We start from the raw sequence: 13,274 nt of genomic DNA on the forward strand, positions 1-13,274 counted from the left end.
TGGTCCTTTTTCCATGTAGAATGAAAAAATTCTTAGGTAATCATGGTGATTCTCGCACCAGAGTCAACCAGCAAATGTAATTCTTTCTCCCCAACTTGGATATCTACATAAGGATCTACACACTCAGACGGATCACTACATTTCACATCACTATCACACACAAGAACCATCTTTTGTATTTCATTAACAAGGTCCTCAGAATCACTCTATGTATTCAGATACCACAGCTACCTTAGCCTTGTCACAATTAATGCCTTGGCACATCTTAGCAAAATGCCCCACTTTATTACAGAGCCTGCAAGACTCATTTCTGGCAGGGCATAGTTTGCCTCCTATTTTGTGAGATTAATTCCCATATCTAAAAAATATGTTAATCTGTTTAAAAATGAACGAGATTGATTTAATGACTGATTCATTAGCTTGATTAATTAATTAGATTGGTCTGATGACTCTTCTTCTAGTTACAGCAAACAGGGGATATGTGCTCACTGCTTCCATCATCTGACTCTTTAGCAGATTTGAAGGGTTTTCTTGGCAATTCTAATGCTCTCTAATAACAATGGGTTACCTAATGAAAGCAACTTCTGCTCTATACTTCTATCCATGCAATGGTTAATAAATTAGTCATGAATAAGCTGGTTGCTGACGTTATTGCATTGACACTTAGCATCCAGTTTGTGTAAAGCAGAGATGTGAGTGTCCACATCTTCATGTGGTTTTTGTATTCTCTTCAAAAACGTACGTCTGGAAACCAGTAAGCTAGGCGGCACACCAAACCTGTTCACAAGTTTCTTAACAGCTTCTTGAAATACGTCAAGCTCTTCACGTTCTACTAACTCCACTTCTGGAAGGTGCTTAAAGGTAGACCTTCCTTCAAAACCTAAGGAATGAAATAACAAGAAGTTCTTTTCTTGTTGTCTAAACCCCAATGGTCCCTAAATAAATTTCAAAATGCATCAAAACACTGCCTCCAGGGAACTGGTGGCTAACCTGGCTTGTCCAAAAATGGCAGTGGTGGGTTCACTGACTGCATAGTGAACGTAACAAACAATACCACACAAAACACAGCAAATCCTTAGTTGTACTCAAGGAAAGTTTACACATTGTTCACAATAATTCCACATTTATGTCTCACAACATGTGTAAAGGTGCACAGATAACCACATGTTATAGTCTGCTGAGATGAAACACTAGTAGTTTGGTGTACACATAAAGGTGTGTACATCACCGCGTATAGTATCCTGTTATGGACGTGATGGTGTGCACATCTCCATGTGCCTCCAACCATGGACACAGTGATTGCCAGAATTTTTCCAGATACTTGTGTGTGTGGACGTGATGGTGTGCATGTGGACATGATGGTGTGCTTCAGCTCCCTGTGCCTCCAAATATAAAAAAGTGGTCTCAGGAATATTCACTCAGATATTCTGTAATCAGAATAGTAGCGGTTTCTGCTTATGAAACTACTCCATAGAATTGTTCTGATTACATCTTGGCAAAAATAAACCTTTAAAGTATTTCAATAATGAATTCAACCTCTGGCTCCTGGGTACTAATTTAGTTGTGAAATTGATTAATGTTTTTGATTTCCTTTAAAAAAAGGGTGTTACAAATGGGTCCCACTTTGAATAAAACTGCTATTCTGCAGTTGCCTAACCGTTGTACCTGCTTGTAGATGCTTGGCATACTAAAATGGAATCCCCTAACTGCTGAACCTGTTCAATGATGCCTGGGCTTTTAAAATGTAGTACATAAAAATGTGGGACTACGAAAAACCACATGGGATATATAAATCAATTAGCACTCCCTAATCTTATACATTGGTCAAATTATCAGTCAAAGAGAGAAAGGGAGACAGCGTAGGGAAATAACAAAAAGAGGCAAGCTTATGCAGAACACTTCCAAACGTATTAAAAACAAACAATAATAAATAGACATCATTTGAAATACAATAGCTGCTCCTTTTTACACCAACAAAGCGCTTGAAGAAGAGTGCTTGTGCACAGATAGAAGAAACGAATGTAGAAGATAGAAAACAATAAACAGTTTAAAGTTCATCAGCATCGTTCATAGCCTGTTTGTTTCCATGTTGATTGACCAATATCTCCTCCAGCAATATTATTTCCCCTTCAAACATATTCACTCCAGTACAGGCAAAATTAAAAAATGATTGTTGATGTTTCAACCCAAAGCAAAAGAAGCCACCTAAAATCTTTTTGGTGGGTCTTCATCTTGACAAAACTCAAGCAAAAAGGGGCAACCTGGTGTTGTCCAACAATCCGTCCTATAGTTCAGACGAGCTTAAAGAATAAACAGCGAAGTCACACTGACTCTATGTCAGTAAAAACTAAATCCACAGGAATCTGAGAGTGGAACCACAAGGCTCCCTGAAGTGCCTCAAAAAGCATCTTCTAATAATTTAACTCACAGTAGATAACTAGCCTCTGTCTCTAGGGGAGGGAGAGCCCTTCCGGAAATAATCCCCAAATACACACTCCCACAACAGTATGTCCTTGTCTCCTGTTCTGCTGCAATTGAGCTGACAATTCCCGAAAGAAGCCTAGCCTTTTAAAATAGCAGCACAGTTACTGCAACACTTGCACGTCGATGGCTGGCCTCCTAAAATGACTGCCGTCACCCCTGCACGCTCAAGAGCCTTCTCTTTTTGTCAAAGACTGGCAAGTGTAATGGATGCTGCGCCAGCGCGCGAGCAACCAGCACCCTCCAACTCTGCCCCCAGATGCTGGGTGGCCAGTCCTGTACTTCCCAAACACAGAGACACCAAACCTGGCAGGCATCTGTTGCCCCAGAGCCGGAACCTCCAATAGATTAGTCAGTGTGTGTCCTGAGACCTCCTGGTGGTCTGATACCCTCAACCAACACAGGATGTTTAGCCAGAAAAATGTGGTAAATAAGTTTATTGAGCCAGGTGGTTGGTATTTTATTACAGGTTGAAAAAAATCAGAAAGCACCCCAAACTGCTGGCAATCGCAGACACCGCTTGCCTCAGCTCTACAACTGCCAGAACCCTTTCAAACACTAACATTCGATAGAATGTTAGATCCACACTAGCCATGTACAAATGGTGTCACAAGCAGCTGTTGAGCCAAAAATACTACACAGTCCTATGCTCTGACCCGCTAGATCTGGATACTGATGAGGTTATGGGTGCCATAGAGAGTTGTAGGAAAGGGAATGCTCCTGGGCTGGACAGTGTTAGACCTGACAGCCTTAGGGTGGTCACCCCTAACTTTTTGCCTGCCTCCCTCCATTTTTAAGATACTGTTTTTACTGGTTTTGAGACTGCGCACAAACGTATTAAAAACAATAATAAATAGACATCATTTGAAATACAATAGCTGCTCCTTTTTACACCAACAAAGTGCTTGAAGAAGAGTGCTTGTGCACAGATAGAAGAAAAGAATGTAGAAGATAGAAAACAATAAACAGTTTAAAGTTCATCAGCATCGTTCATAGCCTGTTTGTTTCCATGTTGATTGACCAATATCTCCTCCAGCAATATTATTTCCCCTTCAAACATATTCACTCCAGTACAAGCAAAATTAAAAAAATATTGTTGATGTTTCAACCCAAAGCAAAAGAAGCCACCTAAAATCTTTTTGGTGGGTCTTCATCTTGACAAAACTCAAGCAAAAAGGGGCAACCTGGTGTTGTCCAACAATCCGTCCTATAGTTCAGACGAGCTTAAAGAATAAACAGCGAAGTCACAATGACTCTATGTCAGTAAAAACTAAATCCACAGGAATCTGAGAGTGGAACCACAAGGCTCCCTGAAGTGCCTCAAAAAGCATCTTCTAATAATTTAACTCACAGTAGATAACTAGCCTCTGTCTCTAGGGGAGGGAGAGCCCTTCCGGAAATAATCCCCAAATACACACTCCCACAACAGTATGTCCTTGTCTCCTGTTCTGCTGCAATTGAGCTGACAATTCCCGAAAGAAGCCTAGCCTTTTAAAATAGCAGCACAGTTACTGCAACACTTGCACGTCGATGGCTGGCCTCCTAAAATGACTGCCGTCACCCCTGCACGCTCAAGAGCCTTCTCTTTTTGTCAAAGACTGGCAAGTGTAATGGATGCTGCGCCAGCGCGCGAGCAACCAGCACCCTCCAACTCTGCCCCCAGATGCTGGGTGGCCAGTCCTGTACTTCCCAAACACAGAGACACCAAACCTGGCAGGCATCTGTTGCTCCAGAGCCGGAACCTCCAATAGATTAGTCAGTGTGTGTCCTGAGACCTCCTGGTGGTCTGATACCCTCAACCAACACAGGATGTTTAGCCAGAAAAATGTGGTAAATAAGTTTATTGAGCCAGGTGGTTGGTATTTTATTACAGATTGAAAAAAATCAGAAAGCACCCCAAACTGCTGGCAATCGCAGACACCGCTTGCCTCAGCTCTACAACTGCCAGAACCCTTTCAAACACTAACATTCGATAGAATGTTAGATCCACACTAGCCATGTACAAATGGTGTCACAAGCAGCTGTTGAGCCAAAAATACTACACAGTCCTATGCTCTGACCCGCTAGATCTGGATACTGATGAGGTTATGGGTGCCATGGAGAGTTGTAGGAAAGGGAATGCTCCTGGGCTGGACAGTGTTAGACCTGACAGCCTTAGGGTGGTCACCCCTAACTTTTTGCCTGCCTCCCTCCATTTTTAAGATACTGTTTTTGCTGGTTTTGAGACTGCGCACTTTAGCACTGCTAACCAGTGCTAAAGTGCATATGCTCTCTCCCTTTAAACATGGTAACATTGGATCATACCCAATTGGACTATCTAGTTTGCTTATAAGTCCCTAGTAGAGTGCACTATATGTGCCCAGGGCATTTAGATTAAATGCTAATAGTGGGTGTGCAGCACTGATTGTGACACCCACTTAAGTAGCCCCTTAACCTTGTCTCAGGCCTGCCATTGCAAGGCCTGTGTGTGGAGTTTCACTGCCAATTCGACTTGGCATTTAAAAGTACTTGCCAAGCCTAAAACTCCCCTTTTTCTACATATAAGACACCCCTAAGGTATGCCCTAGGTAACCCATAGGGCAGGATGCTGTGTAGGCAAACGGCAGGCCATGTACCTATGTAGTTTACATGTCCTGGTAGTGTAAAACCCCTAAATTCGTTTTAGACCTGCTCCCTTCGTAGGCTAACATTGGGGATGCCCTCATATATTGTTTGAGTGGTAGCTGCTGATCTGAAGGGAGTAGGAAGGTCATCTTTAGTATGGCCAGAATGGTGATACAAAATCCTGCTGACTGGTGTAGTTAGATTTAGTATCACTATTTTAGAAATGCCACTTTTAGAAAGTGTGCATTTCTCTGCACTTAAGTCTTTCTGTGCCTTACAATCCACGTCTGGCTGGGTTTAGTTGACAGCTCCTTGTGCATTCACTCAGACACACCCCAAACACAGGATACTCAGCCTCACTTGCATACATCTGCATTTAGAATGGGTCTTCCTGGGCTGGGAGGGTGGAGGGACTGCCCTCACACAAAGGGCTGCCACACCCCCTACTGGGACCCTGGCAGACAGGATTGAACTGAAAGGGGACCTGATGCACTTCTAAGCCAGTCTTTGAAGTCTCCCCCAGTTCAACGGCACATTTGGGTGTATAAACAGAGCCTCTGCCCCTACCAACTCAGACACTTCCTGGAGAAGAAAACAGGAACCAGAACCTGCATCCTGCCAAGAAGAACTGCTTGGCTGCCCAAACGACTCACCTGTCTGCTTTCTGTGAAGGACTGCTGCCTTGCTGCTCTCTGGCTGTGGTGAAGAAGTGCTCTCCAAGGGCTTGGATAGAGCTTGCCTCCTGTTCCCTAAAGTGTCAGGACAACAACTACTTCATCTCTACAAGAAGGACTCCTTGTGCGGTGAAATTCGATGAACAGCCTGCCAGAAACGACGCACAGTCTGCACCGCAATTAAAATTTGACTGCACGCCGATCCAGAACGACGCAGCCTGACTTCGCAACAAGAAGATCGACGAAGCGCTAGCGTAGCGACTGGAAATTCGACGCACAGTCCACCGGAACGACGCACAGCCGAACCGCAACGGCACAGCCCGACTTCCAGAGAGGAATCAACACAGTGCCTGCCGTGCGGTAAAAAAATTGATGCAATGCCCACCAAATCGACGCAGCTCCTGTGACTTCGTCCTGCCAGTGCAGGAAATCCACGCATCGTCCCCGGGGCGTCTGAAAACCCTGCAACCCGAAGAGGATCCACAACTGAGCTCCAAAAATTGACGCACAGCAGGCCCTGCGTGAAAACTAAATGACGCATTGCCGTATGCGGCCGAAGAAATCGACGCACACCACTTTGTTTCCACGCATCTCCTCCTCTGCGGTTCTTTGTGGAGATTTTTCACACAAACCAGGTACTTTGTGCTTGAAAGAGATTTTGTTTGCTTTTAAAAGACTTAAGACTCTTTATATCACTTTTCAGTGATATCTCAACATTTACTTATTGCACCTTTAATCGTTTTGACCTGCATTTATCCAGATGTGTGGTGTATTTTTGTGGTGCTATATGGTGTTATTGTATGATTTATTGCACCAATACTTTACACATTGCCATCTAAGTTAAGCCTGACTGCTCAGTGGCAAGCTATCAGAGGGTGGGAACAGGATAGTTTGGATTGTGTTTGACTTACCCTGACTAGAGTGAGGGTCCTTGGTTGGACAGGGGGTAACCTGACTGCCAACCAAAGACCCCATTTGTAGCAGATAATATATCACTTGACATGTTTATAGATAGTATTGATTTCTAAGCACTGCTAGTTACAAATGTTTCGAAAGCTGTGGTAAAGTGTTGACCTCCTCTTACCTGGAATAAGTCTGTGAGTGTTCCAGTTTAAAAAAAAGAAACAAATCGAAGCAAAGCTTATTTCTCTATTAGATTCTACCTTTAAGGTGGTGGGAAGAATACTTTTGATGACTTGAGGCCTTGGAAGTAGATAAGAATATGATATGTTATGTCAAGGATAGTTTTTGCAAGGAATTAGGTACCACTGGGGAACGCAAGAGGAGTTTGCGGTCGGCTACGAATCCCAGGAACCTACCCGTGAGGCGTGTGAGGACTACTAAATGGAGGTGGGGAGGAACTTGACCTCACACTACAAAGCGCCTGCAACCAGCCTGCTGCCCAGGATTCTAGGGGAGTTTGCGGGGCACTATGAGTCCCAGGAACACACATGTGAAGCTTGTGAGGACCACTAGGAAGAGGTATGGCAGAACCTGACCTCATGCTACAAAGTACCTACAGCCAGCCTGCTGTGTGGGACACAACAGGAGTTTACGGGGAACTATGAGTCCTAGGAACCCACCTGTGAGGAGGTGGGGCGGAACTTGACATTCCGCTACGAAGCACACGCAACCAGCCTGCTGGATGGGACGCAAAAGGAGGAGTTTATGAGGGATTATGAGTCCCAGGAACCTAACTGTGATGCTTGTGAGGAACACTGGGAGGAAGTGGGGAGGAATCTGACCTCGCACTACAAAGTGTCTGAAACCAGCCCACTGCTTGGGAAGGAAGAGGAGTTTGCGGGGAACTACGAGTCCCAGGAACCCAACCGTGAGGCATGTGAGGACCACTGGATGGAGGTGGGGAGGAACCTGACCTAAAACTACAAAGCACCTGCAACCAGCCTGCTGCGCTGGATTCTAGAGGAGTTTGCTAGGGACTGCGAGTGCAAGGAACCCACCTGTGAGGCTTGTGAGGACTGCTGGGAGGAGGTGGGGCTGAACCTGACCTTACGCTACAAAGCACCTGCAATCAGCCTGCTGCACGGTATGCGAGAGGAGTTTATAGGGGACTACGAGACCCAGGAACCCACCCGTGAGGCTTGTGAGGACCACTGGGAGGAAGTGGGGAGGAACCTGACCTCTCACTACAAAGTGTCTGTAACCAGCCCACTGCTTGGGAAGCAAGAGGAGTTTGTGGGGAACTACGAGTCCCAGGAACCCAACCGTGAGGCATGTGAGGACCACTGGATGGAGGTGGGGAGGAACCTGACCTCAAACTACAAAGCACTTGCAACCAGCCTGCTGTGCTGGATTCTAGAGGAGTTTGCTAGGTACTGCGAGTGCAAGGAACCCACCTATGAGGCTTGTGAGGACTGCTGGGAGGAGGTGGGGCGGAACCTGACCTTGCGCTAAAAAGCACTTGCAATCAGCTTGCTGCGCGGGATGCAAAAGGAGTTTATAGGGGACTACGAGTCCCAGGAACCCACCCGTGAGGCTTGTGAGGACCACTGGGAGGAAGTGAGGTGGAACCTGACCTTGCGCTACAAAGCTCCTGCAACCAGCCGCTGCATGGGAAGCGAGAGGAATTTGAGGAGGACTACATGTCCCAGGAACCCACCTGTGAGACTTGTGAGGACCACTGGGTGGAGGTGGAGTGGAACCTGATCTCGTACTGTGAAGCACCTTCCAACCGGCCACTGTGCAGGATGGAGGGGAAGTCTGCAGGGGACTACGAGTCCCAGGAACCCACCTGTGAGGCTTGTGAGGACTGCTGGGAGAAGGTGGGCAGAAGCTGACCTTGCAATACAAAGTTCAAAATGTAGTGTCTCACTTGACCTGTATTTCTTCCTATGTGCCTAACAAATGCTTATGGTTCCGGACCCCAAGCCCACAATTATTCCATGCACAAATTAATTTATAAAAGTCAATTTATTTCCCTTTTTTTTCTTCTTACATGATTTCATCAATGGATACAAACAACATTAATCCTCAATTACTTTAAATGATTTTACCAAATTATTCCATGAATTACGTTAATAAAACACTTTACAAGCAAAATATTGGACATTTTACATGCTTAGAAATAAAAAGAATGAAGAAAAGAAAAATAATACACCAACATACCAATTTAGTCACTCGATAAGATTGAAGCCGAAATTATTAAGATCTCTAGTTCCTGTGAGACTGAGGCTTCCCCTGATGTACCCATGTTAGCCCTCTCTACATCTTCTTCTACTGGAGTAAGGGTTGCACAAGGCTCCACTGTACCTGCTACATTATTAGTTTCTGGTGAATCCCATGCGAGGCCCATTACTCTCATCTCTATGGGTGAGCCCCCTAATGGATATAGGTTTAACCAAGTTCAGTCTCTCTGAGGCAAACTTGATCTTCTCCTCCAGCCACAAGAATGCTTCTTCATATGTTAACTTACCTCCGAATATCCCATCACAAGTGAGGAAATCTTCCAGGCAATAGATGCCCTTAGGGGCTCTATGGCCCCAGGTCTTGACGGATTTACTGGGGACTTTTAGAAAGCTTATAAGGCATTGTTGATCCCTGACTTGCTAGAAGTCTATGCTGAGTCTCTTGAGTGGGGAGCCCTTCCACACACGCTACGCAAGGCAGTGATCACACTACTTCACAAGCCAAATGAACTCCCCCACCAGTACACGTCCTATCGACTGTTGTCACTGATGAATCACAATAACAAAATACTGGCCAAGGTGTTGGCAACCCATCTTTCTTTGCTACTAGACCGCATTATATCACCCAGGCAATCTGACTTTATCCCACACGTCTCTACTTCAATCAATTCACAGACTTTCTTTGCTGCATTTAATCAAATTTCGCTGGACATCCCAGTGGCAGCTGTTTTATTAGACACAGAAAAAGATTTTACTTCCCTTGAATGGGCTTTCCTACATGCCACACTTGCGAAACTGGGCATACCCACGTCTTTTGCAATCTTGTCTGCTTACTTTACATGGATCTATTGATACGGCTGCGATTGAATGGCACACTAACAGAGGCTTTTCCTCTGACGTGGGGAACCCAACAGAGTTTTCCCCTTTCTCATCTACTGTTTATTATTGCTACGGACCCACTGGTTCGCCATTTACAAGAGCGACACCTTCATAGGTGCCTTTGTTTCTCACATGGAATCTTTTGACCTCTATGTACTTGATGATTTCCTCCTGTTTGTAAAAGACCCCACCCCACCGATTTTCCCCCTGCAGTTCCATAGGTATAGTGATTTGGGACCTTCTCTGGCCTGCAAATAAACTGGAATAAATCTGAAATATTCCCGTTTACGGGCGCTACTGTGTTGTGCGACCTCTGATTCACCTTGCGGTAGTGCAGTGACTCTGCCAGATATCTGGGTATTACTCTAATTGGAGACAGTGCTGAGGTTGTCCGGCGTAATTATGGGCCAGCCACGGATAAATTGGAGAGCGCTGGCGTAAACCTGCACTAGGAATGGCTAGCCACATAGCCTTTATTAAAATGATTGTCTTACCAAGATTTTTGTACTTGTTCTTAAACATTCCCATAGTACTCACTGGCAGTTTTTTCGCTATGCTGCGTGGATTACTCATAGGCTTATATGCGTGAGGCATATTCACTGGGCCACTCTTACACTTTCATACAAGAGAGGTGGACTTGGTGTCCCTGATCTCCGGCTTTATTACTATGTAGTGCAGGCCCACTATGCCTATTATTGGTATCATCCTGATGCTAGACTTCCTTTTCTCAAACCTGAATGAGCACAGCACCTCAATACGCCTCTGTCTGCCATATGGGCTCCCACGTAGCCCAACCGAAATACAAACTTTGGCTTCTACTAGCTGCGCATGGTTTAAACTACTTTGCTATCTTGGGGGTGACATTCTCTAACCTCACATATCCTCCTCATCCATAACCTGTGGCTCCTTCTCAAACCGGCGCCCCTGGTACAGAGTACATTACGAGCACCTTAGGGTCACCAGGGATATGTTTGTTAACGGGGCGCTCCGGCCCCCGACTGAACGAATGGGAATGGTGAGCCCACCCCTATGGATGGGTTTGTGCTACATCGACTGTATAGTATGCTGCTTGAGATGCTACCTGACTATCCACATGAGCACAAAGACTTTTTTTCCACTCACACTCATATTATTTCACGACTATATTATGCATCGTTGCGGCTACAGCACACTGGTCCTGAAAGGGCCAGGATGGCTTGGGAACGTGATTTGGTCACATTACTTGAAAAAACCTGGTACTACTGTTGCACGCAGACTAACCTGCTTTCTGGCAATCATAGTCACAAGCTACTCCATTATGGGGGAGTGGCCAAGATGGCGGGCGCGACGGAAGCCTAGTATATGTAGGCTCCGTCTCGGGCCCCACCAAAAATCCTGTTTGGTGCCTCCGGAGACGCCAGTGGAGATCGAGCGCTGCCTCCCTGTGTGCATGGGACCCGCCGGCGTTCCCCGGAAGGCGTGACGAGAGGTGCGCGGCTCCCAGTGGTTTGCGGGATGCGCGCGGCCTCGGAGCTGCAGGATCCTCAGCTCTCGCGAGAGACAACGGAAGGCGAGGCTACCCGATCGGTGGTGCCCGGGCCGACCTGCCCCAGCGAGCAACTGAGGGGTGCGGTGAGTGTCGAGGGGGGATTGCGGGGGCCGACTCTGCCTTGCCAGCCCCCCACCTGGTCTTGCGCTTCCTCCTCTTCCCCCTCCCCCTCCCTGTGGTGCAGATGCCGCACAACGCTCCTGGAGGAGCCGCGCGGCAGAACAAAAGACTCTGCCATGTGATAAAGAGTCTCGGAGACCATTCCATAGACACTGCAGCACTGGGGACGGCCGAGGGCAGCAGGAAGGCCCCCCATGCGCATAAAACTTTACAAGTTGTTGAAAAGAGGGGCTGGCCCTTGCCTGGATCGAAGGGCCACACACAGAGGATGATAACTGGGGCCTAAGATAAACATAGTGGGCCCACACTGCGACTACACAAACTGCCCCCCCTCCTTATGGGAATGCAGAAAGAAGAGGAAGAACAGCGGAGAATTAATGGGGACGGAGGCCCCCTTTATTCAATCCACCCCTTAAGAAACAAGCACTGACCCGGAGGCAGGGGGTCAAGGAGGAGTGATGGAGTGCGTAAGACTGTCGGTGGGGCTTTGTTAAGAGCTGACTTAATTATACAAGCAAATAACCTGACGAGGATACTGGCCTCCGCTCTGGTGGCTTCTGCTGCTTAGGGCGAACAAAGTGAGGGCAGCAAGGCTCAGCTGGAGTATTGTTGCAGCAGGAACTTTCCAAATTGCAGCGATTTTTCTTACTGGGCACCCCGGAGCCCCACGCAGGGAGCGTCCCTAAGTCGACTTGAAGGTACAGATCCCCTTTCGAAATTAAGGCGCATCATTCATAGTAACACACTCAATTAAACACAATGGAGTATCACCAAAAGCGATCATGGCTGGGAAATCTAAAGCGGCCAGAGCCCAGGAGAGGTCCATGTACGGGATAACATCAGGTGAAAAGCAAACAACACCCAGCCTGTTGACCCTGGAGACCACACTGCAAGCCCACTCAACTCAATTTGAGAAAATACTGCAGGCGATAATGGATACCAAAGCCTCACTAGAGAATAGAATTGATACAGTGTCCCAGGATCTTAATCTGTTAAGAGTGGATCATCGTAATTTGACGGATAGAGTGGGCACAGTAGAAGATACACTGAGCGGACTCAACCCACTAGCACTAGAAAATCAGAAACAGATTTGCCGCTTGGAATCTGAGGTGAAGATCTTGTGGCGCAGGACAGAGGAGACGGAGGGCAGATCCCGACAGAATAATGTTTGCTTTTTGGGGTTCCCCGAAAGATCAGAAGGCCAAAACTCTGAACTATTTTTGGAACAATGGTTAATCAATGAAGTAATGCTGGGCAACCCGTCAAAGTTTTTCTCAGTGGAAAGAGCACACAGAGTAACGAGGAGACAGCCGGCACCAGGGATGCAGCCTAGGCCACTAATCGCCAGATTTCTGAATTACAGGGACAGAGACGCAATACTACAACACTTTCGTAATAAAGGCCCCATCCAGTATGAGGGCTCATCTATCACTGCTTACCCGGATTTCACTCAAGAAGTACAGAGACAATCTAACTCCTTTCTGAAAATTAAACAACGACTTCGGGAACACAACATAAAGTATGCCCTAATGTTCCCTGCTAAATTACGAGTGATATCAGAGGATAAAACGCATATTTTTCCCACACCGGAAGACGCTTTGACATGGCTGCATGCCAAGGGACTGGCACAGCCCTAGGAGAGCACGGGAGATGGCAAGGAATGGATCATGCCATCTGATCGAAAGAAAACCAGGAAACGCTCTAAATCGCAACCCTCTGTAGGACAAGCGGCGGCAGAGAGGGCAAAGGTAGTGCAGGAGACGTCTTTGCACACACAGAACTCCTTCGACACACTACGCTCTAATGTGAGTGATCACACAGAATCCGACTCAGTGAGCTCTG

This window comes from Pleurodeles waltl, chromosome 5 (assembly GCF_031143425.1).
Source record: "Pleurodeles waltl isolate 20211129_DDA chromosome 5, aPleWal1.hap1.20221129, whole genome shotgun sequence".
NCBI lineage: Eukaryota > Metazoa > Chordata > Amphibia > Caudata > Salamandridae > Pleurodeles > Pleurodeles waltl.